Below are 24,091 nucleotides of genomic sequence, written 5' to 3' on the forward strand. Positions count from 1 at the left end.
ATGTTACCTTTCTCATTTCTCTGGTGCATTTCAAGCTGTATTTCAATTGATGGAATAAAAACATTTTGCACCACATAAAGAAAGGCTAAAGATCGGCAACTCAGTGGGGGAAAAGAGCTTTCTTTGTATTGATGATGTCAGATATGTTGGTTATGTTTTATACGAACCTTGAAGATGAAGTCATTCCTACATTTAGCCTTGGGTTTAAGCAAGATCACCTGCAAACTGGGCTGATTTTTTCATTCATTCAGTTATTCACCAAACATTTATTTTCTCCTACCTATAATAAAGCTACATGATTCACATTTGAAGTGGGTATTGTACCAAATCTTATGCACGGGTCTGATCCTTGCTAATCTTCGCCACAATTTTGTGAGCTAGGTGGACCAGTGTTTCTAGTCACCTTTCTCAGAGGAAGAAGCTGTCTCTGAGGAAGGTGGGTGTAAGTGACCTGCCTCCGAATCCACCTAGGTGGTAAGTAGAGCTGGGAGATAAACCCTTGGCTCTGTGAGTCTGGGCCAGGTCTGCTAAAGCCACACTGCTTTTTGGCTGAGACAGATCATGATTTAGAATGGTAGTGATTGAGGGATTTTTAAAAAGATTTTTTTGATGTGGATGATTTTTAAAGTCTTTATTGACTTTGTTACAATACTGTTTCTATTTTATGATTTGGTTTTCTGGCCATGAGGCAGGTGGGATCTTAACTCCCTCACCAGGGATCAAACCTACATCTCCAGGATTAAAAGGTGAAGTCTTAATCACTGAGCACCAGAGAAGTGCTGATTGAGGGATTCTTGTTCTTAATTCTGAATTTCTGCTCTAAATTACTGTCTGTGCTTCTCCAGTTTTTTCCTACTTTGAGTCAAATATGTCTTCAAATTTCCTCACTTGCATCTTGATTAAAATAATCCAAGTACTAATACACATGACCTAACTTCCAACCCCTCAATTATTCTTTTACCAATAAAAAACAAATGAGCCAACATGGAGAGAAGACAAGGGTTAAGCTAGAAAAGAAGGATGGTATTTGGTTTAAACATATACATTGTTTTTTAATCTTGTGTTTACTTATTTGTAAAATATCTATTGTGTACCTACTATATACTGAGTGCTATGTCAGCTTTGAAGCGATCAAATACAAAATGTGATTTCAACCCTTTGGTTTCTCATATGGTGCTTTGTAGCTCAGTAGAGGGGACAGTTAAGAAAGCAGACAAATACAACGTAGTGTAAAAGTGCTATCATAGCAGCATGGACAATATGCCATGGAACAACGAAGATTAATCTGTTTGAGGGAAAGCTTGGGAAAGACTTTATAGGGCTGTACCGTTTGAGCTGGGTTTTGAAGATTGCATAGGCATTTGCTAAACAGAAAAAGGAGTGAGTTGGGGTTAGGAAGATTTGGGGAAATATAGTTTAAAGTCAGATTATTTTTTTTCTTTAACTATAGAAGTACTTTTATAAGTTACAACTGCATTTGGCAATAAATAATAGGAAACCCAATGGACTGTGACTTAAGCAGATAGAGGTTATTTATCTACACAGAAACAAATCCAAAGTTACAAAGTCCAGGGATCTAACCATCTTCCCTTTGTGTTGTTTTAAGGCACAAAATTCTAAATTTGCAGTAATTTATTATAACAGCAATAGAAGACTAGTACAGTACCCAATGAGCAATTTTATATGTATAACTTTTTCTGTATTTTAGATCATTTGTCTTAGATAGATATATCTATAGCCAGATTGAGGCAGCCCTATTGAACCATGTGTCCAAAAATGTTGAATTTATCCTAAAAACGTCTGAGAACATGAAAGAATTGCAATCACGGAGTGATAGAGTCAGACTTGTATTTCAGAAGTGAGATTGGGGTGGAAGTCAGAAGATTTTAGAGAAAAGAGAGATCTACTGAAAAATTTTAAAAACCAGTTCAGGGAATTGATAGTGAAGGCTTAACCCAAGACGGTGGGAATAAGAGGATGAAACAAGAAGTATTTATGACCTAGACTGGACAGGACTTGGTGACCTGTTGGATGTGGGTTTGGGGAGACGGTGACATTGAGAATGATCCAAGCTTTCCATCTCAAACAACTGAGGTGAAGGGTAAAGAAGGACCAGGTTTTGGAGGAAAGAATTCTATTTAGGATGACTTGAGTTGGAAATGCTTGTGGGGCATCCTGGTAGAGAAATTCAGGAAGTAACTGAAGATGCATTTAGAACTTCAGAGAAAAGTGAAAACTTCACTCAGGCTAGTTGTTAAAGTATTCATTAAATGATTTCAGTGGGTAAGACACATGTTACACACAGTAAGAGAGTCAAATGAACAGAAATGCATTATTCATCAGGGTTCCAGAAGCTTATAACTGTCCTGCATCACTAAAGCAATTCCCTGCTGTGCTGGCATTTCTGCATTCACAAATCTACTTCCCCAAGCACACTGAGGTCCTCTCCAGGTCTAGGGCCCAGAAACTCTGTCATTATTCTCTTTGTATCCTTTGTGATAAGGATATTCTGTTTTTATTTTTTGTGACAATAAAGGGTGTGGTGTGAGGTCATTAGCCATTAAACACTTACTGAAAGAATGAGAGAGTAAAAGGAAGACTTAAAAGGTTCCCACAAAGTGCCAAAATGTTTAGACTGTTAACGAGCCCCCATCCTATGCAATGTACAAAAATAAATTCCAGATGATTCAAGACATAGATGTAAAAATAAACAAAAGCAAAAGGCATGTAAGAAAGCCTACTTGACTTTCTGAATAAAATTCTCCACCTCCATAAAATTTAAGACACGGTTACTGCTTTGAAAGAGGAGTCTAAAGGATTCCCTGAAATGGGTGAGGGGTGGGGACCAAAGGGACTGGGGTGGTCATTCTGCTGAGGAAGTGACTTTGAAGATGAGCTCTGATCATAAGAGGGAGTTAACCAGGATAAGACTTGGGCAGAGTGCCAGGTTGCAGGCAGTGGAAAGGTCAGAATTCAAGCTCAAGGGCAGAACAGAGCTTATTATTATTTGAGAAAGAGAAAGGAGGCCCTCGGGGCAGAGATGGAATCAGTGACCTGCAAAAGAGGAGAGTGCAAGGTGAGCGAAGTGAGCAAGGCTGGGTCACCAGGGCCTGGTGTTTTAGAAACACCAACAGCTTTACTGTCTGACGGTCTTGGTGCAGTGAGGGGTGCCTGGGTTTGTTGAGGTCCCAACCTTTGTTCTTTCTCCTTTTTCAGCCTTTGTGTCTACTTTCCCATCAGTTCATTGCTCAGACCAATACTTGCCAACACAACCATGAGCAAACCTGGCAAATAGACTGTCTTGGTCAAACTGGAAGCACAGGTTCCAGAATATTTTGAGCAACACTGGTGGGGCCACTTGTCATCAACTCCAGAGGCAAGCAAAGAGCTCTCTGCCTACTTCTTCCTTCCTATCAGATTACACCTTTGAAATAGGCCCTGGCTGTTAGAACTCCATGAGCTTGTCAGTATGCCCAAAGTTCTCTAACTTAAAAAATAAACTCTGCAACAAAACCTCACTTGTCTTTGTGTATTTTTATCTCTCTACTCTTCCCAGCCAAGGTCCCCCACCCTCTTGCATCTTTCAGGGTTCCACCAGGACACAAATGATGTTCTCAAATTTGGATAATTCAAGGAAGGATTAATAAAGGAGTATTTACAAAGGTGTGGGCAGGATGTAAAGAAACACAAAGGGTGGTAGGAAACACTAAGGCTAGCAAAGCAGAGCTGTTACCACTCTGGGGCCTGAGAGGAGGCGGAAGCGGTTACCTGAACCCAGCTGGAGAAGACTGTGAACTTCGGTTGAGTGAATGCAGCAGACCCCATGGGCAGGGAGTTGGGGGAGTCCAGGAGTCCAGGGAGGTGGACTTATCTCCACCTCACTCTCTTTCCCTTCAATCTCCTCTCAAGGCTCACCACTGGCCAGACTCAACACAGTCATGGAAACTTACTGATGTTAGCCTGTATCTGGGACAGACGGCACAGTGGTGAAGGGTAGAGCACGAATCTGAACAAAGGGAAGACACCTGGGGCATTCTCTCACTCTTTGACTTCACTCTACAATTACAAACTGACTTTCTTTCACTGCACTCAACTGAAACTACTTTCGCCAAGTTCATTATTTGGGAATTGCCAAATCTGCTGGATGCTTCTGAGACCTCTCTGCTGCTGTCAGCACAACTGACCACGTCGTCCTCCTTGAAGCTCTCCTCTCTGGTCTTCTGGGCTACCACTTTCTGCTTCTAAAGTGGATTGTTCTCAAAAACCTTTGCTGGCTCCCATCCCCTCTCCTCTGGTAAATGTTGGTGCCCTTCACTGTTCCATCCTCAGCTTTCCTCCTCATGGTTTTTACTACCACATATGTGCTGATTATTCTCAAGATCGCTTGTCCATCTTGCTTTCCCTTTAGCTCTAAATTCAATATACTCTTCATGTCAACCAAGTATTGCAACGTGAATGTCTCACAGACTTTCAAACTCAATATGCCCCAAATAAGCTCATTATCTACGCTACCATCGGAGTCCACTCCTCCTCCTCTGTTCTGTGGTATTTATCTGTACCGTCATTAACTCTACCACCTAGGCTAGAAATCAGGCGGTCATTCTGGATAACATCAAACCAATCACTCATCCTGTTGATTCTACCTGCTAAACGGCCTTCAAATCTGTCCTCCTCCCTCTAGGCCCCTGGCAGTTGCCTTATTTCAGGTCTGTGTCGTCTTGGCCTGGACTGGTGCAGTAGTGCTTTAACTGGGCCTCCTGTTTATTTTCCTTCTGTTCACTCTCCTTCACTGCTGCCAAACTAATCTTGTGACTCTTGCACCTAAAACTTTCAAATGGCTAACCAAACACCTACAAGTTGAGTAAAGTCCAACTTCCTTAATATGATACAGCAGAGATTCGAAATGTGTGTTTTTTTCCTTTTCCACTGCTCTAGTAATAGATGTTCTTTCGTTCACCCCAGGAGTATAAATTATCTTCTTGGCCTGGAAAGTAACCACCTTACTATCTCTTACAAGAGAGTCGTGAGAGTCTGAGACCCTCTGGGAGCAATCAAAAGAAGACTTGAGTGTCTGATGGTTAGAACAGAAACAAGCAGACTGACTTCCTATCCTGGGCATGTGATTTAGAGTGAGCTAGACATGTACTCCCACCTGAGACCTTGATTCTTAACGTTTATCTGGAAGAATGAATACTAAATACCAATAGCCAAGAAAAAATATGCAAAAGGAGACTGGAGAGCGCTGACCTGAGAAGATATTGAAGGCAAATAAAATTGGGATTAGGCTAGGAGCAGACAAAAACAACAAACAAATAAAATCAGTAGAAATGAGCTGAGAATCCAGAAACGTATCCCAGCGTGTGTGACTATAATATATGATAATGAGGGTAGTTCAAATCAGTGGGGAAAGGCTATCCATTAAAAAAAAGGGGGGCTTTATCTTAATATTAACTCAAAATGGATTAAAGACTTAAGTGTAAAAACAAAATCAAAACATATAGATTCTGTAAGAAAATGGTGAAATAGGATGTCACCCATTCATATCCCCATTCAACAACAGTAATCTGATGGCTTTTCACGGACGAAAGTGCCTTTGTGGGAGCACCGTGGACCCAGACAGGAGACTGGGAGACCCTGGCGGAGCCCGAGGCTGAGGAGAGCCATTTGAGAAGGCAGGCACGTATCCAGGTGGCAGATCCACCAACTGTGGTCCTCGTTATAGACGCAGAAACAACCTGTGGCCTCAGCCGTGGCCCCACGTGGCCTCGGCCCTGACACCAGCACCATCTGACGAGGGCCTTGGCCAGAGATAGGGCCATCTGTGTCCCCGTACGTAGGCTTGCCCACCTGAGATGGACTGCAGATGCTGAAACAGGAGCTGTCTGGGTGGCAGCTCCTCTCAGCCATGGCCAGGAATACTCCTGTTTGTTCAGGGGCCCGCAAGGATACACGCCTGCGTCTCCTGAGGCCTGATGACCTCAGTCCCACCATGATACTGAAACAGCCCTATGCCTTGGTTCCAGCCCCTTTTAGCTGCCATCAGTCAGGAGCAGTCCCGTCCACCCAGGGACCCAGTGGGAGACACGCTTCTCGATCCAACGCCCACCAACCTCGATCCAACTGCGATTCTAAAGCAGCCCTGTGACTTGATTCAGCTCTTCTCAGCTGCGGTCTGGGACTGACCCTGTCCTACCAGGGACTTTACACCTCAAGGAACTAGAAAAAGAAGAAGAAACTAAGCCCAAAGTTAGCAGGAGGAAGGCAGTAACAAATATGAGAGCAGAAATAAGTGAAACAGAGACAAGAAAACCAATAATACAGGTCAATAAAACTCAGGATTGGTGTTTGAAAAGACAAACAAAATTGACAGACTTTAAATTTTTACATTAATCAAGAAAAAAGGGCAAAGGACTCAAATAAATGAAATTGTAGATGAAGGAAAAGACATTACAGCTGACACCACAGAAATGCAAGGAATCACGAGCCCACTATGAACAACTATATCCCAACAAATTAGACAGTCTAGAAGAAACAGAAAAATATCCTAGAAACACACAACCTACCAAGTCTGAATCCTGAAAAATAATCTTAAATGACCAATAACAAGTAAAGGGGATTTGTTTTTCAGGTAACCAAAATACTTCCAACTAAGAAAGCCCATGGGAACAAATGACTTCACTGCTGAATTTTACCAAACATTTAAAGAAGAATTAATACCAATTCTCTTCAAATTCTTCCCAAAAATTGACGAGGAGGGAACTCTTCCAAACTCATTTTATGAGACCAGCATTACTTTCAAACCAAAGCCAGGTAAGGACCCTACAAGACAATAAAATTTAGGCGAATATCCCTGATGAACATGAATGCAAAAATCCTCAACAAAATACTAGCAAACTCCAGTCAACCATGTGTTAAAAGGATCATGCACTATGATCAGGTGGGATTTATTCCTGGGATACAAATCAATAAGCATGATACACCACCTTAACAGAATGAAGGATTAAAATCTTCATCTTAAGTGTTCTAGTCACACATATGAGAAAAACAGCAACTATGTAACACTTGTAAATTAACTTGAAGGTGGTGATCATTTCGCAATGTGTGCATATATTAAATTATCACCTGGTGCACTTTTAAAAAATCACATTGTACTACCTAAATATATAGAATTCTTATTTTTAAACTATACTCTAATAAAACTGGGAAAAAAAAGAAAATTTAGGGGGCTACATGTAAATAGCACAGGTTTTTTTCTTAATTGGAGGTATACATTGATATGGGTTTCCCAGGTGGCTCAGTGGTAAAGCCAACTTAACTTAATGACATCTGCAAAGACCCTACATCCAAGTAAAGTCACGCTCATGGGTATGGGGATTACGACTTCAACACTTTTTTTTCAGGGCACAATTCAACCTATAATAGTCATGTAGTCAATGCTTGATAGAATAATGTTTTAATTTAATTGAAGTCACAGGTTCTTCATATTAAAAGAAATAGTCATAGAACAAGCAATAAAGTTCTAGTGATCTAAGGGAAAGTGTAGCAAAAGCAACATGTGTGCTGATTTGTAGCCAGTAATTCATGCCAATGGAGAGGGTGAAGCAATTAAAATAAGAAGATATGGGAAAAGCAAGGATGGAGATTATTACAGATCTTTTTCTTTTGTACAGGTTTTCTTTCCAGGTCACAGAAACCCAAATATAATAAAACTTCTCTTTACACAGAATGTACCTTATTCATATTTAGAAGTAAATGACTCGCCAGAGATTGATAGTGCAAGGATTAAAACTAGAACACACATTCTCAAACTGGGGATGGCACAGTCTTCAGGGGACACTGCAGAGTGGAGACGTGCCTTTGATTCAAAAAAGATAATACCATATAGTTATTGTTTTCATTCATCAAACCATAGGAAACAAAACCAACTAAGTCTTGGCTGGTAGGGATATAAGGAATTTAAATAGATTTTGAAGGGGGGCTGAGTTAACTTTGTAAAAAGTTGAGAAACATCGGGCAAGAATAATTCAGAAAATCATAAACTACAAGAGTTCAGCATCTTCATGGAGACAATGAAAGTCTGGTTCTTCTTTGAGTCTGAGGGCAACAGCATTTTGACAGACTCTGGCTGTGAGGTCTCCTTTCTGGCTATAAACCAAAGAAAAGTCTTTGCCCTGTGTCTGGCCTGCAGACTGTCATTGCACCCTGATTACTCATTTATCAACTGATAACTCCACTTGCAGGTACCAAGTTTAGAACGTTGACATATAAGCCCAAAGCCAGTGAACTTTCCAGATCTTGGAGATTTGAATCAGGGCTCCTCCCCGACCCTTGAGAGTCTTGGGCTGAGATAAAATGAATTCCAGGCCAAAGTTGATGCTATGGTACTTATTTTCTTGATAGTTCAATAATAACTGTAGTAGCAATTAAATTTAGTTGCAAGGGCCTAAATGTAGCCCAGAGGAGTCCCTGTAATCCAGAAAACCTACCTATAGATAGAGATTTGTCTTGTTCTGCACCAGTCACGTTGAATTCTTCATGGTTGATACCAGGAAAAGTTATTTAAGCCTATCTGAGCCTTCATATGTAATTTAGCTGTAGAACTACATGTAGCAATTGAGATTCTCACATCAGATAACTGGACCAACGTTCAGAGACTAGCTGCTAGGCAGAGAGCTGGCCGACATCCAGGTGTTCTTTGACCCTAGAAGTGGACTCCAGGCATTCCAGTCCCTGCACCTGCTTGTAGGGTCAAAGCTACAGAACTCAAGATTCTCTGTTTCTTCAGGGAGACCAGTCTTACCATTGATTCAATGCTTACTAGAGAATTAGGCAGTACCTTACACTGTTTTTAAAAATGCTGTGCAAATGGAGCAAGTATTACAAAATTTTTTGCAATGAGAAATAAAAAGAATAGCTTTCCTTACTTGTATCAGGAAGCAAAATCTTTCCCAGAAGCCCCGGCAGTGTTCTTTGTATTATATCTCATTGGCCAGAACTTGGTTACATGCACACCCCTAGGCCAATCACTGACAGAGCTTAGACCACACCTTCGCATAACTGGTTTTAAAACAATCAGATTTTTTTCCCCTGGGCTGGGCAGAGGTGATGGGGGGTATTGGTCCACTTTCCTTCACCACATTGTTGCACTCCCAATACTGAAGAACAGCAGGGTTCTGTTGCCAAGGAAGATTTTGGTTGGTACTCAACAGTGTAGACCATAACAACCCTGGGGAAAAAAATAGAAAACAGGGCACCAATTAATCCAGGTACTTGCATACCATTCTTTATGCAATGAGGACAAATTAAAATTTGTCCCTATCTTGTCAACATAGACAGCAGTCTTGAATAAGAAACATAAACTCTTATCTGGGTCCTTGCATGTTGCAAGTGGCCCAGCTGAACACCCTACCAATTCTGAGACCAGCCGATAGAAACACAAAGTTGGCTCCTAGAGCCAGTTAAAATTCTGAAACTTAAACCCTTTACTAATTTTTCTCAAAATTTACCTGGCTTGATAAATTGAAAAAAAAAAACTTTAAAAATGAAGGAAATATTATATCAACATGAAAATCAGAAAAGAAAAAAGAACTGAAGATAAACATTGAATAAGACTTCAAAACTACATTCATTTAGTCATCCTTAATGACTGTGAATGGCCAAATACTACCAAGTTATTAGTGACAGAGAGCTTCCTGGTGGCTAAGTGGTAAAGAATCCGCCTGCAGTGCAGGAGAGGCAGGAGACGCGGGTTCAATCTTTGGATTGAGAAGATTCCCTGGAGAAGGGCATGGGCAACCCACTCCAGTATTCTTGCCTGGAGAAATTTATGGACAGGAGAGCCTGGCAGGCTATAGTCCATGGGGTCACAGAGTTGGACATGACTGAAGGGCTGAGCAGCATGAGCGACAGAAATAATATAAAATGAAAGACACTGCCACAGAGGTTAAAATGTTAGGTGCTATTCAATGCAGGGGATTCACTCTCTTCTTTAACATAAAGATACATGTGCCAGATATGTATAATTCTATTAATAGAAAATCTGTTTCACCTGTCTCCACTAAAATGAAAGACAAATACTTACTAAACATTGCTTTGAAGAGGTGCTCAATTTTTACCCTGTCTAGCGCACCCAGTGAGGCAGTGGGTATAAAAGGGCTTTGGCATTCAGCAAGCTAGTCTTGAACACAGTTTGCTTACTTCCGCTTCTGTGAACTTGAGCAGGTCCTTAATCTTGCCATGTGTGCATACTAAGTTGCTTCAGTTGTGTCTGACTCTGTGCGACCCTATGGACTGTAGCCCACCAGGCTCCTCTGTCCATGGGATTCTCCAGGCAAGAATACTGGAGTGGGCTGCCATTTCCTTCTCCAGGGGATCTTCCCGAGCCACGGATCTCGTACGTCTCTCGTGTCTCCTGCATTGGCAGGCAGGTTCTTTACCACTAGCGCCACTGGGAAGCCTGGATTCTTGTTGACTCTCAAATCCTGAGTTGTAAAATGGGAACAAACACTCTCAGTGTTTCTGGTCTTGTCAGCGCCTGATCAAGTCTAGCAGATATAGTCAGTTTTAACTTCTTATTAGAGACAGGGTTTTCAGGATGTGGTCCCCAGACCAGCAGCATAGCATATTTAGGAATGTGCCAGAAATGTAAATCCTGAGGTTCCGTCTAAGAGCTACTGAAGCAGAAATTCTGAAGTGGGCCCAGAAATCTGTTTAAACAGGCTCTCCTGGAATTCCGATGTGCACTCATGTTTGAGAAGCACTAGCGGAGGAAGGGCAACGAGCCACACTGCTTGCTTGATTTCTTACTGTGTGATCTTGAGCAAGTTACCCAGTTTCCCTCCACCTCAGTTTCCTCATCTGCAAAATGAGGACAATGGTTATATTTGTCACATAATGCTGCCATGAAGATTGAATGGGTTAATACATATGAAGTGCTTAAATAGCCCACAGGGTTAAACAGATGACAGCTGGTAAAATTAATTACTAACAGTCCTATTATAGTTCTTGTTCTGTTACGAATATTCTCAGGCCAAAGGTCATTTGCGACTCACTCTGTCAATGAGTGGGTCATTTGACAGACCCACTGTGATGGTGTTTTAGTATCCCTAAACCTTCGTCCTGTTGTGGAACTTCTGCTCTACTCCCATCCACAGTGGTTTGAGGCAGCGGTCCCCAATCTTTTTGGCAGCAGGGACCAGTTTCAGGGACAATGATTATTCCATGGGTGGGGCTGGGGTGGTGTTCAGGTGAGCAATGGGGAACAATGGGGAACAGCAGATGAAGCTTCACTTGCTCACTGGCTGCTTACCTCCTGCTGGGCAGCCCGGTTTCTAATAAGCCACAGATTGATACCTGGTTGGCTAACCCTGGGAGGGAACTTGGAAATGATAGGAGTATACAAAAAATGTGTCTTTTCCAAGAAATCAGTAAGTCTTAGTCTAACCCTATTTAGACATTGAGAGAACAGATTGAATCATGTCTGAACTGTTAACTGCTGTGATCATGTGGGTTCAATCAAAATGAACTGGTTCTCCTGAGTTCAGTCATTTTATTTCTTAACAATTTTGTTTCTTTATTTTTCACTGTGCTGGGTCTTTGTTGCTGTGTGAGGTTTTTCTCTAGCTGCCGTGACTGGGGGCTACTCTCTAGTTGCAGGGCGTGGGCATCTCATTTCAGTGGCTTCTCTTGTTTTGGGGCATGGGCTCCAGGGCATGCAGGCTCCAGCAGTTGCAGCTCCCAGGCTCCACAACACAGGCTCAATAATTGCAGCACATGGCTTTTAGCTACCCTGCGGCATGCGGGATGCGGGATCTTCCCAGACCAGGGATAGAACATGTGTCTCCTGCATTGCCAGGCAGATTCTTTACCACTAAGCCACCAGGGAAGCCCCTGGTCTTTCTTAAATTTAAGAAGCAATTCATTACTGTACATCAATTAATTACACCTCAATAAAGTTATTAAAATATTCTGAGAAAAAAAAAGAAGTAGTTCATAGAAGAACAAATACTGTATGACTCCACTTAAAAGAATACCTCTAGGTGTTTTGGGGAGAACAGCATTTTGCCAAACACTGGCTATAAAGTCTCCTTTCTGGTTATAAACCAAAGAAAAATTTTCTTTGCCTTGTTTGGTTTGAAGACTGTCATTGCAGCCTAATTACTTTAGACATTTACAGGCTAATAACTCCACTTTAGGTCTCAAGTTTAGAAGGTTGATATATAAACCCAAAGCAAGTGAATTGCCTTGTTTCAAGATCTAGAAGATTTAAAACAAGGCTCTTCCCCACCCCTGAGAACTGGGCTGGGTTGAAATGATTTCCAGGCCAAACATTTTTTATGTCCATTGTGATCTCTCCCCTGAACTTCACAGCCATAGATACAGCTACCTTTTGGATGTCTAATAGGGATTTCGCATTTAACATGTTCAAATACCAAACAGAGATTCTGATATCACCCCCCCCACCCCTCACTACAAACCTTAGTCTTTCCCCCCTATCAGTAACCAGGAACTGTTTCCCTGGTTGTTCAAGTTAAAATCCTTGAAGTCATCCTGACTCCTGTCTTTTTTCTCCTACTCAGGATTCATCCCATCCAGTCAGCTCTGCTGCTGCTGCTGCTAAGTCGCTTTAGTCATATCCGACTCTGTGCAACCCCATAGACGGCAGCCCACCAGGCTCCCCCGTCCCTGGGATTCTCCTGGCAAGAACACTGGGTTGGGTTGCCATTTCCTTCTCCAATGCATGAAAGTGAAAAGTGAAAGGGAAGTCACTCAGTCATGTCTGACTCTTCGCGACCCCATGGACTGTAGCCTACCAGGCTCCTCCATCCATGGGATTTTCCAGGCAAGAGTACTGGAGTGGGGTGCCATCGCCTTCTCTGCAGTCAGCTCTAGCTATCCTCAAAATGATCAGAATGCAATGCCTTTTAACTACCTCCACTGCTATTACCTAGGGACTTCCCAGGTGGCTCAGTGGTAAAGAATTTGCTTGCTAATGCAGGAGATGCAGGAGATGTGGGTTAGATCCCTGGGTCAGGAAGATCCCCTGGAGTAAGCAATGGCAGTCAACTCCAGTATTCTTGCCTGGAAAATTCCATGGACAGAGAGGAGGCCTGGCGGGCTTACAGTTCATGGGGTTGCCAAGAGTCAGACATGACTGAGCGACTGAGCATGTACGCACGCATGTCCTACTATTACCTGGCCCCAGCCACTATTATCTCTTGTCTGGATTGTTGTGATAACCTTTAACTGGTCTTCTGGTTTCTGTGCTTGAATCTACTCTCAGCCCAACAATGAGAACAATGCTGTTGAAATGTAAATCAGTTGCTGGGGGCCGGATTGTGCCTCCCCAAGTTTATATGTTGAAAGTCTAACTCCTAGTACCTTAGAATTTAACTATACTTGGAGATAGAGCCTTAAAAGAAGTTATTTCAGTGAAAACAATGCATCCAGGCGGTCCCTCATCCAATCTGACTGATGTCCTTATGAGAAGAAGGAACTTGGGCACAGAGAGAGACACCCCTGTGACGGACGTTCACAGAGGAAAGGCCAGGTGAGGACACAGCAAGCTTGAGGAAAAGGCTTCAGAAGAAACCTAGCCTTCCCACACCTTGATCTTGGACTACAGCCTCCAGAAAATAATGTGAGAAAATAAATTTCTGTTGTGTAAGCCACTCTGTCTCTAGCGTTTTGTTATGGCAGCCGCAGCAAACTGATACATCAATTTATACTCTCCTCTCCTCAGACCCTCCCACGGCTTCCCACTGCATTACAAGTTAAAGCTGAAGTCCTTATAAAGATCTACAGGGCCTTTATCATCCAGCCTTCACGTCCTTTCTCTTATTTTACTCTTCTTCCTCTCTCCCTTGTTCATTCTGTTCTAGCCACTCAGCCTTTCTACTGATACTTCAAAACAGCACTCACGCTTTGGCCTCAGGGCCTTTTTACTTTCTGGCATCTCTACTGAGAAACCCCTGCCCCAGATACCTGCCTGACTCACTCCTTCGTCTCATTCAGTTTCCTGCTCATTCCTGGCCACCCTGTCAAAAGGAGCATTTGTTCTTCCCCATCTTTAAGGCCCTCCCCTCTCTGGATTTCCTTTTCTTTTTAGTACTTATCACTATCTAACATACATTTTATGTGATTTAAAAATTTTTCGCCTCCCACGCTAGCATGAAATCTCCTAGAGGGTGGGTTTTGTGTTTACCTTGTTCACTGCTGAAGCTCCAGGGCCTGAACAGTGTCTTGTATGTAGTACATGCTCAATATTTATTTTTTGAATGAATAAATTATTTATTAGTGTGATATAATTGACATACAACATGATATTAGTTTCAGGCATGCAACATAATGATTTGATATTTATATATATTGCAAAATGATCATCACAATAAGTCTAATTAACATCTATCATCTCACATGCTACAATTTTTTTTCATGTGATGAGAACATTTAAGATCTACTTTCTCAGCAACTTTTAAATATACAATAAATATGAATAAAGTATTTGACAACCAAAGAACCTTTTTTAAAATATAAATTTATTTAGTCATCAATGAGGCAGAATATTTCTTTCAAACGTTTTTTAAATTATTTACATTTACTCTGTCTGTTTTGTCTACTCATGTTCTCTGGCCATTTAAAAAATTATGGTCCAAAGACAATGCTTCCTCTATACTGATTTTTTTTCAATCTAAATTTTTTACTTTGTATTGGAGTATAGCCAATTAACAAATTCGGAACATCCCGAGGGTCTCAGGCATACATATGCATGCATCCATTCTCCCACAAACCCTCTTCCCATCTAAGCTGGCATGTAACATTGTGTTTTCTCCCCAAAACGTGACTAACTGGTATAAGTTATACATTAAAGAGACCAAGTTTTTTGTCTGCCATATTTTGTAACATATATACATGGGTTTGTAGCTAGCCTTTTTATAATTTTTTAAACAAAATAATTTATAGTTAAATCTATTGTGAGCTCTTCCTCTGAGGCAAGTTTAAAGTGGCAGCTTTTTATAATTCTGTCAGTTTCTCAGAAAATCTCTCTTTATTTCCAGAGACTCATTCATCTGAAATTCACTCACCTTGGGCAGGAGACATTAAGCTATTTTCATTCAAGGAGTGACTGTAAAGAGGTTTTGTAGTATTGACTGCAAATGGTTTTGCCCTCACGACCATGTAATTGCCAGCCAACGGTCTTTCGATTTTTGTATTTTTTAAAGATGTATTCCGGAGAAGGCAATGGCGGCCCACTCCGGTATTCTTCCCTGGAAAATCCCATGGACGGAGGAGCCTGGTAGGCTGCAGTCCAGGGGGTCATGAAGAGTCGGACACAACTGAGCAACTTCACTTTCACTTTTTACTTTCATGCGATGGAGAAGGAAATGGCAACCCACTCCAGTGTTCTTGCCTGGAGAATCCCCGGGACGGCGGAGCATGGTGGGCTGCCGTCTATGGGGTCGCACAGAGTCGGACACGACTGAAGCGACTTAGCAGCAGCAGCAGCAAAGGTGTATTCAGGGCCCAGTCTCACTAGACAGGCCTTGGGTAAATGGCTGGTGGTCTCTCTGAAAACCTACGTGCAAGGTCATTTCATTTTTTTTAGCTTCGTCTTACCCATCTTCAAATGCCAGTCACCGCAATAAGTAGACTCCCCTACTCTGATCCCAAAGGGCTTTGTGGCCTCTGGCAAAAAGATGAAGAAATGGAGGTACAAAAATGCTTAAGTAACATGCTACAATTTAAATACTTCCTAAGAAGGTAATAGTCAAAACGTTTAATAATCAGCATGGTGCTGATTGTTGTTGTTTAGTTGCTAAGTCATGTCGGACTCTTTGCAACCCCATTGACTATAGCCCACAGACTCCTCTGTCTGTGGGATTTCCCAGGCAAGAATACTGGAGTGGGTTGCCATGACTTCCTCCAGGGGATCTTCCCGGCCCAGAAATCGAATCTGGGTCTCCTGCACTGCAGGCAGATTCTTTACCGACTGAGCTATGAGGAAAACCCTGTGGTGCTGATAGCAAGCATTAAATAGACACTAGCAGAAGCTGACCAATCAGAATAGATAGGGCATGACTTCTAACCAATCAGAACAGAAGACACTGTAAACAACCAAGATGCCCCGCCCTCACCACCAGGAAAAAGCTCTTTTTCAGTAGGGCCACGACTTGGGCTCCAGAGTCTCTGCTCTTGAATACACGCTGGTATACTGTCTCAGCATCAGACTTTCCAACAGTGAAATCTGATTGCCGGTTTCAAGCCCTCCTGTTCTTTAGTAATCTCCTTCTGTTCCTCCTAAGCCTTCAGCAGCAATCTGTATCCAAGTCTGGGTATAGCAATATCATGAAGGGAGAAGACAGACTGAAGCTGTGTGTACACTAGAACAGATACGTGTACACTAGTGTTGGGGTGTTTGGGGTGAACCGCCGTCTGAAGAAAAGTTACGGGAAGCGGGGGGACAATCCATGAAACAGCCTGGAGCAGCTGTCCACAGTGAGGAGCAACAGCATTTTCCCTTCCCCAGGATCTTGAGAAATTTTTGGAAGGAAAATACATTTCCTGCAAATATAGAATATGTGATTTCAAAATACGATGATGCTGACTGTTATTAAAGGAACTGGTGGGTGGAAACATTGGGAATGCTTGGCATGGACATGAGGAGAATCCAGGGAAAGGTTTAAGAACATCATCTTTGGAGTCGGATGGAACTCAAGGCATGGCACAGACATTTATAGGTGAAGTGGCCTAAATCAAACCTCCTCACCTAAATCGTGTGTGTGTGTGTGTGTTAGTTGCTCAGTCGTGTCTTACTCTTGCAGCAGAACTGTAGCCCTCCAGGCTCCTCTGTCTGTGGGATGTCCCAGGCTAGAATACTGGAGTGGGTTGCCAAGGGGCTCTTCCCACCCAGGGATCTAACCCACCTGAGAGGCCACTCCTTAGTCTATAAAATAGATGTAATAACAGTGCCTAACTCCCAGGGCAGCTGTGAGAGTTAAAAGGATATGCGTTTCCAGTTGTTGAGCACAGTGACTGGAATGTTCAGGCAATGCCAGGCATCACTGCAGAGAGCAGTGATACCACACTCTGAAGTATTTTGAGTCCTTAAACACACACACGTATCCACAGAAGAAAAACCCAAGGTAGGAATGCTTGCATATTTCCACCTAATCTCCAAATGGCAGAGGAAAAGAAAGCAGTGTGGCAAATCAGGAATGTGAGAGGCCAAATTTGAGAGCTGTTGAGAAAGTTGCTGTGGGCAGGGTAGTGGGCTCTGAGCTCAGGAGATTCCTAAGGAGTTCATGCAAGGAAATTACCAAAAAAAAAGGAGACAGCTTAATTTGGGTTTAGGCAAGAAGAGAAGCCTTTGGTACAAGGGTTTGGCCACAATCCAACAAGAGAGGAAGTAGTTAATGGTGGTTATAGAAGACAAGGCAGGTAATGAGAAGCACTTTTTTTTTTTTTTTTTTTAAGATTTAAGAGAGCATCTCAATCTGTCAGACTTTATCCCTTGCCTTTTCATTCCCCCTCTGGGAATATTAAGGTGGTCAGGAAGTAATGCTAGTTAATTCCATATTTTTACACAATGTTTTGATTCAAATATTTTCAAGGTGAGTTTGGTTGGCACTGATGAGGTGAGGGCAGGTCAAGTAAGGCGAAGTGAGTTGAGGAAAGTGAGGCCAGGTGAAGCGGTGAGGTATGTATTCTCCTACCGTGTGGGAGAGAGTGGAAATTAGTATGACCTCTCTGTAAAGCAATGAGGCAATGTATCTCAAAATGCCTTAAAATGGTCATTCATTTGAGTGAAAACTTTGGAGTAGTATTCTACAGAAATGATCAGAAATTTTGCCAAGGAAGGCTATTGTGTTGTATATATTTCTAGCAAAAAGCTAATATGATGAAAAACTATAAAGAAACATAAAAATCTGAGCAGTGGTTATATCTGGGTATTTTGATTATGAAAAATTGTTTCAGTTTATTTTTAAGATTGTCCTAAATTTTTCCAATATGTTGCTTATAAGAAAAATAAACTCGTTAAACAAAAATCCACTTCTTCCTTTCAGTTCCTCCTCTGCCTCTCTCCCTCTGCAAACTTAGGACCTAGTTATTCTGGTAATATCAGGCACAGAATGATGCATTGTGGGTTCTGTCCCTGATCCTCTCTTCTTTTGTTGATTTTGCTGTGGACTGGGATTGCATGGCCTTCCTCCACTGTGGATAGACCCCTGCCGGATATGTTCTCAGTGTCACTGATCCACAAAGACTCTGCCCCATTGCTTCTCATCAAAGCCAAACGGGGCAGGGCAACTTGCCAGTGGCATTTGCTCAGGTTTCATTCAGCATATGCTGCTTAGAGTTCGTCTTGTTTCAGAGGAACTGGGAAGGGCTAAGGAAGAGCGAAGGAGAGAGAATCGTTTTCCGATTCATTAATATTTCTCTTTAGGAGATTAAAAGTCATACCTGATGTCCTCGGCTGGGTATATCTTGGCTGTTGATAACCTGCTTTTTGAGTCTCCTAGATCAAAAAGAAGACAGCATGGTTGAGCTGACAATTTGAGGAGGAGAGGCTCTTTCACTAATTCATTCATCCATTTGCAACTATTTGTTGAATTCCCCTTCTGGGTTAAGCATTGTTCTAGGTTCTAAGAATATAGCTGTGAACAAACCAGGAAAAAAATCTCTGCCTTGATGGAGCTTCTGTTCTAGCTGGGGTGAGAGTCAATGACCGTCAACAGTGCAATGAAGAAAAATTCAGCAGAGTAACAAGAGGTAGAGCAGGGTGGGGTATGTGTGTTTATGTGTGTGTGTTTCTCACCTATGTTCAGTGGCCAGCTGCTGAATAGCAAGACTGGTGTCAAATTCGATTTCTTCAGGGTTGGAACTTTATGAGGAAAGAGATGGGGGGTGGGGCAAAGGGAGCTGAAGATGTATGTGTGGGAACGGTGACAGTTTTCTCCTGTAGAATAGGATCTGGGAAATTTGGAAGGTCAGAACAGGAGGTCAAGAGATAGGACTACTGTAAGTCCTGGTGGGGTAAAAGAAATGTTGGAGTGAGAGTCGAGAGAGTAAACTGGAAAAAATAAAAGTGGGCAGTAGTTGAGATGCTTAACATTAACCCTGTGAGTAGATGTTAGACAGAGTCTAAGGTAGGACCGTGGCCATGTTTGAGGTAGGATGGAGGACACAAGTATTGAAGGAGAGGAGGAAACAATGAAAATGAATAGAGGGCTGAGCCTGGAGTCAGGATCCTAAGTCCGAGTCACAGCTTAGTTACTGACTAGCTGTAAGCTTGAAAAAGTTATTCGACCATTCTTAGCCTTCATTTCCCTGACTGTAAAATTCCACTTCAATGAGCAATGGGAAGTTTTAAATGGTATTAATATATGTGACAGTATTTCAAAACCAGGAAAATGCTCTCTGTATGTTAGGGATTGTATCCACTTGCCGAATGATGCAAGATAACTTTTCCATAGCCAGTGAACCAAAACAAGAATCAATAGAACTCCAGACTTTCCGTTTCTGGGACACTGAATAATCTGAATGACTACCAAAGGAAAATAATAAATCAGTCAAGTGGATGATTCGTTAGGACTGTCCTGTTGACAGTCTTTCCAGTTCTTTTTCTGTGATGAATAGTTCTAGATGTATGGTGTCTTATGACTTAAAATCTTTTTGGAGGTGAGAGGCATGGCTTTGAGGGCAGGGAGTAGGCACAAGAACTAGGAGGAGAAAGGTGGTTAAGCAATTCAACCTTTCAGTCAAAGAAAATTGCAATAAGCTGCTTTGTTCAGTTGTTTTAAAGGAATTTGATTTACCCTCAAATAAGAGTGTCAGACTTTATTTTGGGGGGCTCCAAAATCACTGCAGATGGTGACTGCAGCCATGAAATTAAAAGACGCTTACTCCTTGGAAGAAAAGTTATGACCAACCTTGTTAGCATATTCCAAAGCAGAGACATTACTTTGCCGACTAAGCAAAGGTCTAGTCAAGGCTATGGGTTTTCCAGTGGTCATGTATGGATGTGAGAGTTGGACTGTGAAGAAGGCTGAGCGCTGAAGAATTGATGCTTTTGAACTGCGGTGTTGGAGAAGACTCTTGAGAGTCCCTTGGACTGCAAGGAGATCCAACCAGCCCATTCTGAAGGAGATCAGCCCTGGGATTTCTTTGGAAGGAATGATGCTAAAGCTGAAACTCCAGTACTTTGGCCACCTCAGGCGAAGAGTTGACTCATTGGAAAAGACTCTGATGCTGGGAGGGATTGGGGGCAGGGGGAGAAGGGGACGACAGAGGATGAGATGGCTGGATGGAGTCACTGACTCGATGGCCATGAGTCTGAGTGAACTCCGGGAGATGGTGATGGACAGGGAGGCCCGGCATGCTGCGATTCATGGGGTCACAAAGAGTCAGACATAACTGAGCGACTGAACTGAACTGAACTGAACAACCATTAGGATGGGCTTCCCTGGTGGCTCCATGGTAAAGAATCTGCCTGTAATGCAGGAGCTACAGGAGACAAGGGTTTGATCCCTGGGCCGAGAAGATCTCCTAAAGGAGAGCATAGCTAACCCACTCCAGTATTCTTGCCTCAGAATCCCATGGACAGAGGACCCTGGCAGGGTATGGTTCATAGGGTCACAAAGAGACACAACTGAAGAGATTTAGCATGCATGCACAAACATTAGGACAACAATGATGAAAAAGACACAAACACTGGGAGAAGGAAGTGCTTGTTTTGGAAGGCATTGCTGAGAAAAGCCATTTAGCACACCTGCTAAAGAAGGCCCTGTGATGGAGGGATGCAGAATCATAAGTATTTTAATATTTGTAAGCACCATGTTCTTTCATTTTCTTTACTTCCTTTGACTTGTTGTTCAGTCACTAAGTCGTGTCTGACTCTGTGATCCCATGAACTGCAGCACGGCAAGGCTTCCCTGTCCTTCACTATCTCCCAGAATCTGCTCAAACTCATGTTCATTGACTCAGTAATGCCATCCAACTATCTCATCCTCTATTGCTCCCTTCTCCTCTTGCCCTCAGTCTTTCCCAGGGTCAAAGTCTTTTCCAGTTAGTTGGCTCTTCACATCAGGTGGCCAAAGTATTGGAGCTTCAGCTTCAGCATTAGCCCTCCCAATGAATAATCATGGTTGATTTCCTTTAGGATTGACTGGTTTGATTTCCTTGCTGTCCAAGGACTTTGACTTAACCCCAGTTCTAATAATGCAGACCTTGCTTGTGCCCTCATGACCAGACTCTAAACTTCTACTTTCCATTTTAAGAATAGGTGCCTGGGACTTCCCTAGTGGCCTGGTGGTTAAGAGTCTGCCTTGCAGTGGACTCAGGTTCCAGAGGAACCCAAGGATCATCTGAGCCAATTGCTTAAAGTAGCCCTCCTCTAAAAATCATTGCCAGTTCAGTTTCCCAGATCCTAGGAGAATATGAAGGACTTCCCAGGGGGCACTAGTGGTAAAGAATCTGCCTGCCAAGCAGGAGATGTGAGTTAGATCCTTGGTTTGGGAAGATCCCCTGGAGAAGTAAATGGCAACCCACTCCAGTATTCTTGCCTGGAAAATCCCATGGACAGAGGAGCCTGGTGGGCTAGAGGCCATGGAGTCACAAAAGAGTCAGGCATGACTTAGCAACTAAATAGCAACAACAAAGGAAGATAAGAAGAAATAGAATCTGGGAAGTGGGAAGAAATCACAGAAGACTTAGCACAAAAAGCTAAGGTAATTTACATACTGAAGAGCTAGTGGAGAGAGGAAATGTGGAAGGAGGAAGAAAAAATATAGGCTGAGTATTGGGGAGAATTTGGATTTGGGAAATTTGCTAAGGCTTGTGAATTGGATTTCTGTTGATATTCTTTGAGAGATATGAATAAAGATTGAAATTTAGTTTTTATTAATTTTGAGTACAGTAATATGCTTCCTTATCTGTGACTCTATTCAGAGACTTGGTCACATGGGCACATGGCTTTTATTAGGGTTATGTTGTTGTTTTCGTTCATTTGCAAAGTCATGTTTGACTCTTTGCAACCCCATGGACTACATACAGCAGGCCAGGCTCCCCTGTCCTTCACTGTCTCCTAGAATTTGCTCAAATTCATGCCCATTGAGTCAGTGATGCTATCTAACCATCTCATAGCATCACTGTTGTATTTAAGTAAAATAAAATGCTTAGCATGCTACCTGCCCACCCCACCAAATTAAGTTTATACTTGACTGCTTTTTATGTTAGGGAAACTTGACGATTTCTTTCACACTTCTGTTTCTGATATCCAAATACTAGTGTTAGTACTGTAGACACTTTAAAAAGCTATCTAGGAAGTACTAGGCAGTGTTGGAGAATACGTACATACTTGTTTTCATCCATCTAAAGAAGAATTCATTTCCTACAAATCCCCTCTTATTTGGCTCTGGAAAAGTCCTTCCTTCTGACTAAATTGATTGTTTGTTTCATTTTTAAAAAGATAGAATAAGTATTCAACTTATTGTTCAAGTATAAACAACACCAGCTTTAATCTCTCATTGTGTATGCATGTTGTTGTTGTTTAGGCCCTAAAGTCATGTCTGACTCTTTGTGAGCCCACGGACTAGTCTTCCAGGCTCCTCTGTCCATGAGATTTCCCAGGCAAGAAGACTGGAGTGGGTTGCCATCTCCTCCTCCAGGGGATCTTCCTGACCCAGGGATCGAACCTGAGTTTCCTGCTTGGCGGGTGGATTCTTTACCACTGAGCTACCTGGGAAACCCAGTGTATGTATGTGTCTATGTATATTCTTAAAAAAAAAAAAAAAAACAAAACATTAGCAAGGTGCATCAGAAATTAATAGAAATTATCTATAAGGGGAAAATTATCTGTAAGGTGAAGAAGGGATGGGAATAAGAGACGAGGATGGAAGTGAGTATTATAAAAATAAAATTTAAAAGAAGAGCATTAGATCTAAAGTCAGAGAGACTTGAATTCAAATTCCAATCCTGCAACTAACTACCTTGAGAAACCCTTGCACTGCAAGGAGATCCAACCAGTCCACCCTAAAGGAGATCAGTCCTGGGTGTTCATTGGAAGGACTGATGTTGAAGCTGAAACTCCAGTACTTTGGCCACCTGATGCAAAGAGCTGACTCATTGGAAAAGACCCTGATGCTGGGAAAGATTGAGGATAGGAGAAGAAGAGGACAGCAGAGGATAAGATAGTTGGATGGCATCACCAACTCAATGGACATGGGTTTGGGTAAACTCTGGGAGTTGGAGATGGAAGGGGAGGCCTGGCGTGCTGTGGTTCATGGGGTCGCAAAGAGTTGGACATGACTGAGCGACTGAACTGAACTGAACTAACAACTGATTGACCTTCGAAAATTATTTAATCTCTCTTGGCTTCAGTCCCATTAATAAAATGCAAGGGGTAGCTGGGAATATAAAGTAAGATAACAGCAATGGAATACTTAGTCCAGTGCCTTGTAAATAGTAAATGATTGGTAAATGTTAGCTATAGTTAATAACGTCTTGGCTCAGCATGAAAGATCCAGGATTATGTGAATCTTGTAAGATTCTGAAGCTTTGTAACTACCCCCCCCCTTTTTTTTTGCCCCCTTGTTTGTTTGTCTTACATTCTTAGGAGGAAAACCCTTAAGAGAATAGGTTTATATTTGTCTTTGAGGACAGCAGGAATGAGATGTTCTTACTCTGTAGCCATTTTGGTGTGGGATGAAAGAGTGATAAGAACTCTAAGGGACAGAGAGAGTGAACGCAGCTTTAGAGAGGAAATAGAAACAGGTTAAGATTTCAGGGCTTATTGCAAAGAAAGAAGAGGGAGTCTGGAGTCTGGCCTAGAGGATGGTGGCCTGATAGAAGATCGGAGGGTATTTCCATATCCACTATGGATTTCTCCCTTCTTCCTCTTTTATTTTATTTCAAAATTTTTTCCCTTCTTCCTGTTTTAGCATGGAAAGCTAGGAGAGAGCATGGCTATGGATCTTTTTCAGCATGGCTTAAAAATCCTAGGGGTTGTTTTCTTTGTTCCCATCAGGAAATAGCTCTTGACTCCCCCTGTCCGGCAATCAATGCTTCATTGTTTATGAAGCTGAGGAAGTCCTGG

Source organism: Capra hircus, chromosome 6 (assembly GCF_001704415.2).
Source record: "Capra hircus breed San Clemente chromosome 6, ASM170441v1, whole genome shotgun sequence".
Lineage (NCBI taxonomy): Eukaryota > Metazoa > Chordata > Mammalia > Artiodactyla > Bovidae > Capra > Capra hircus.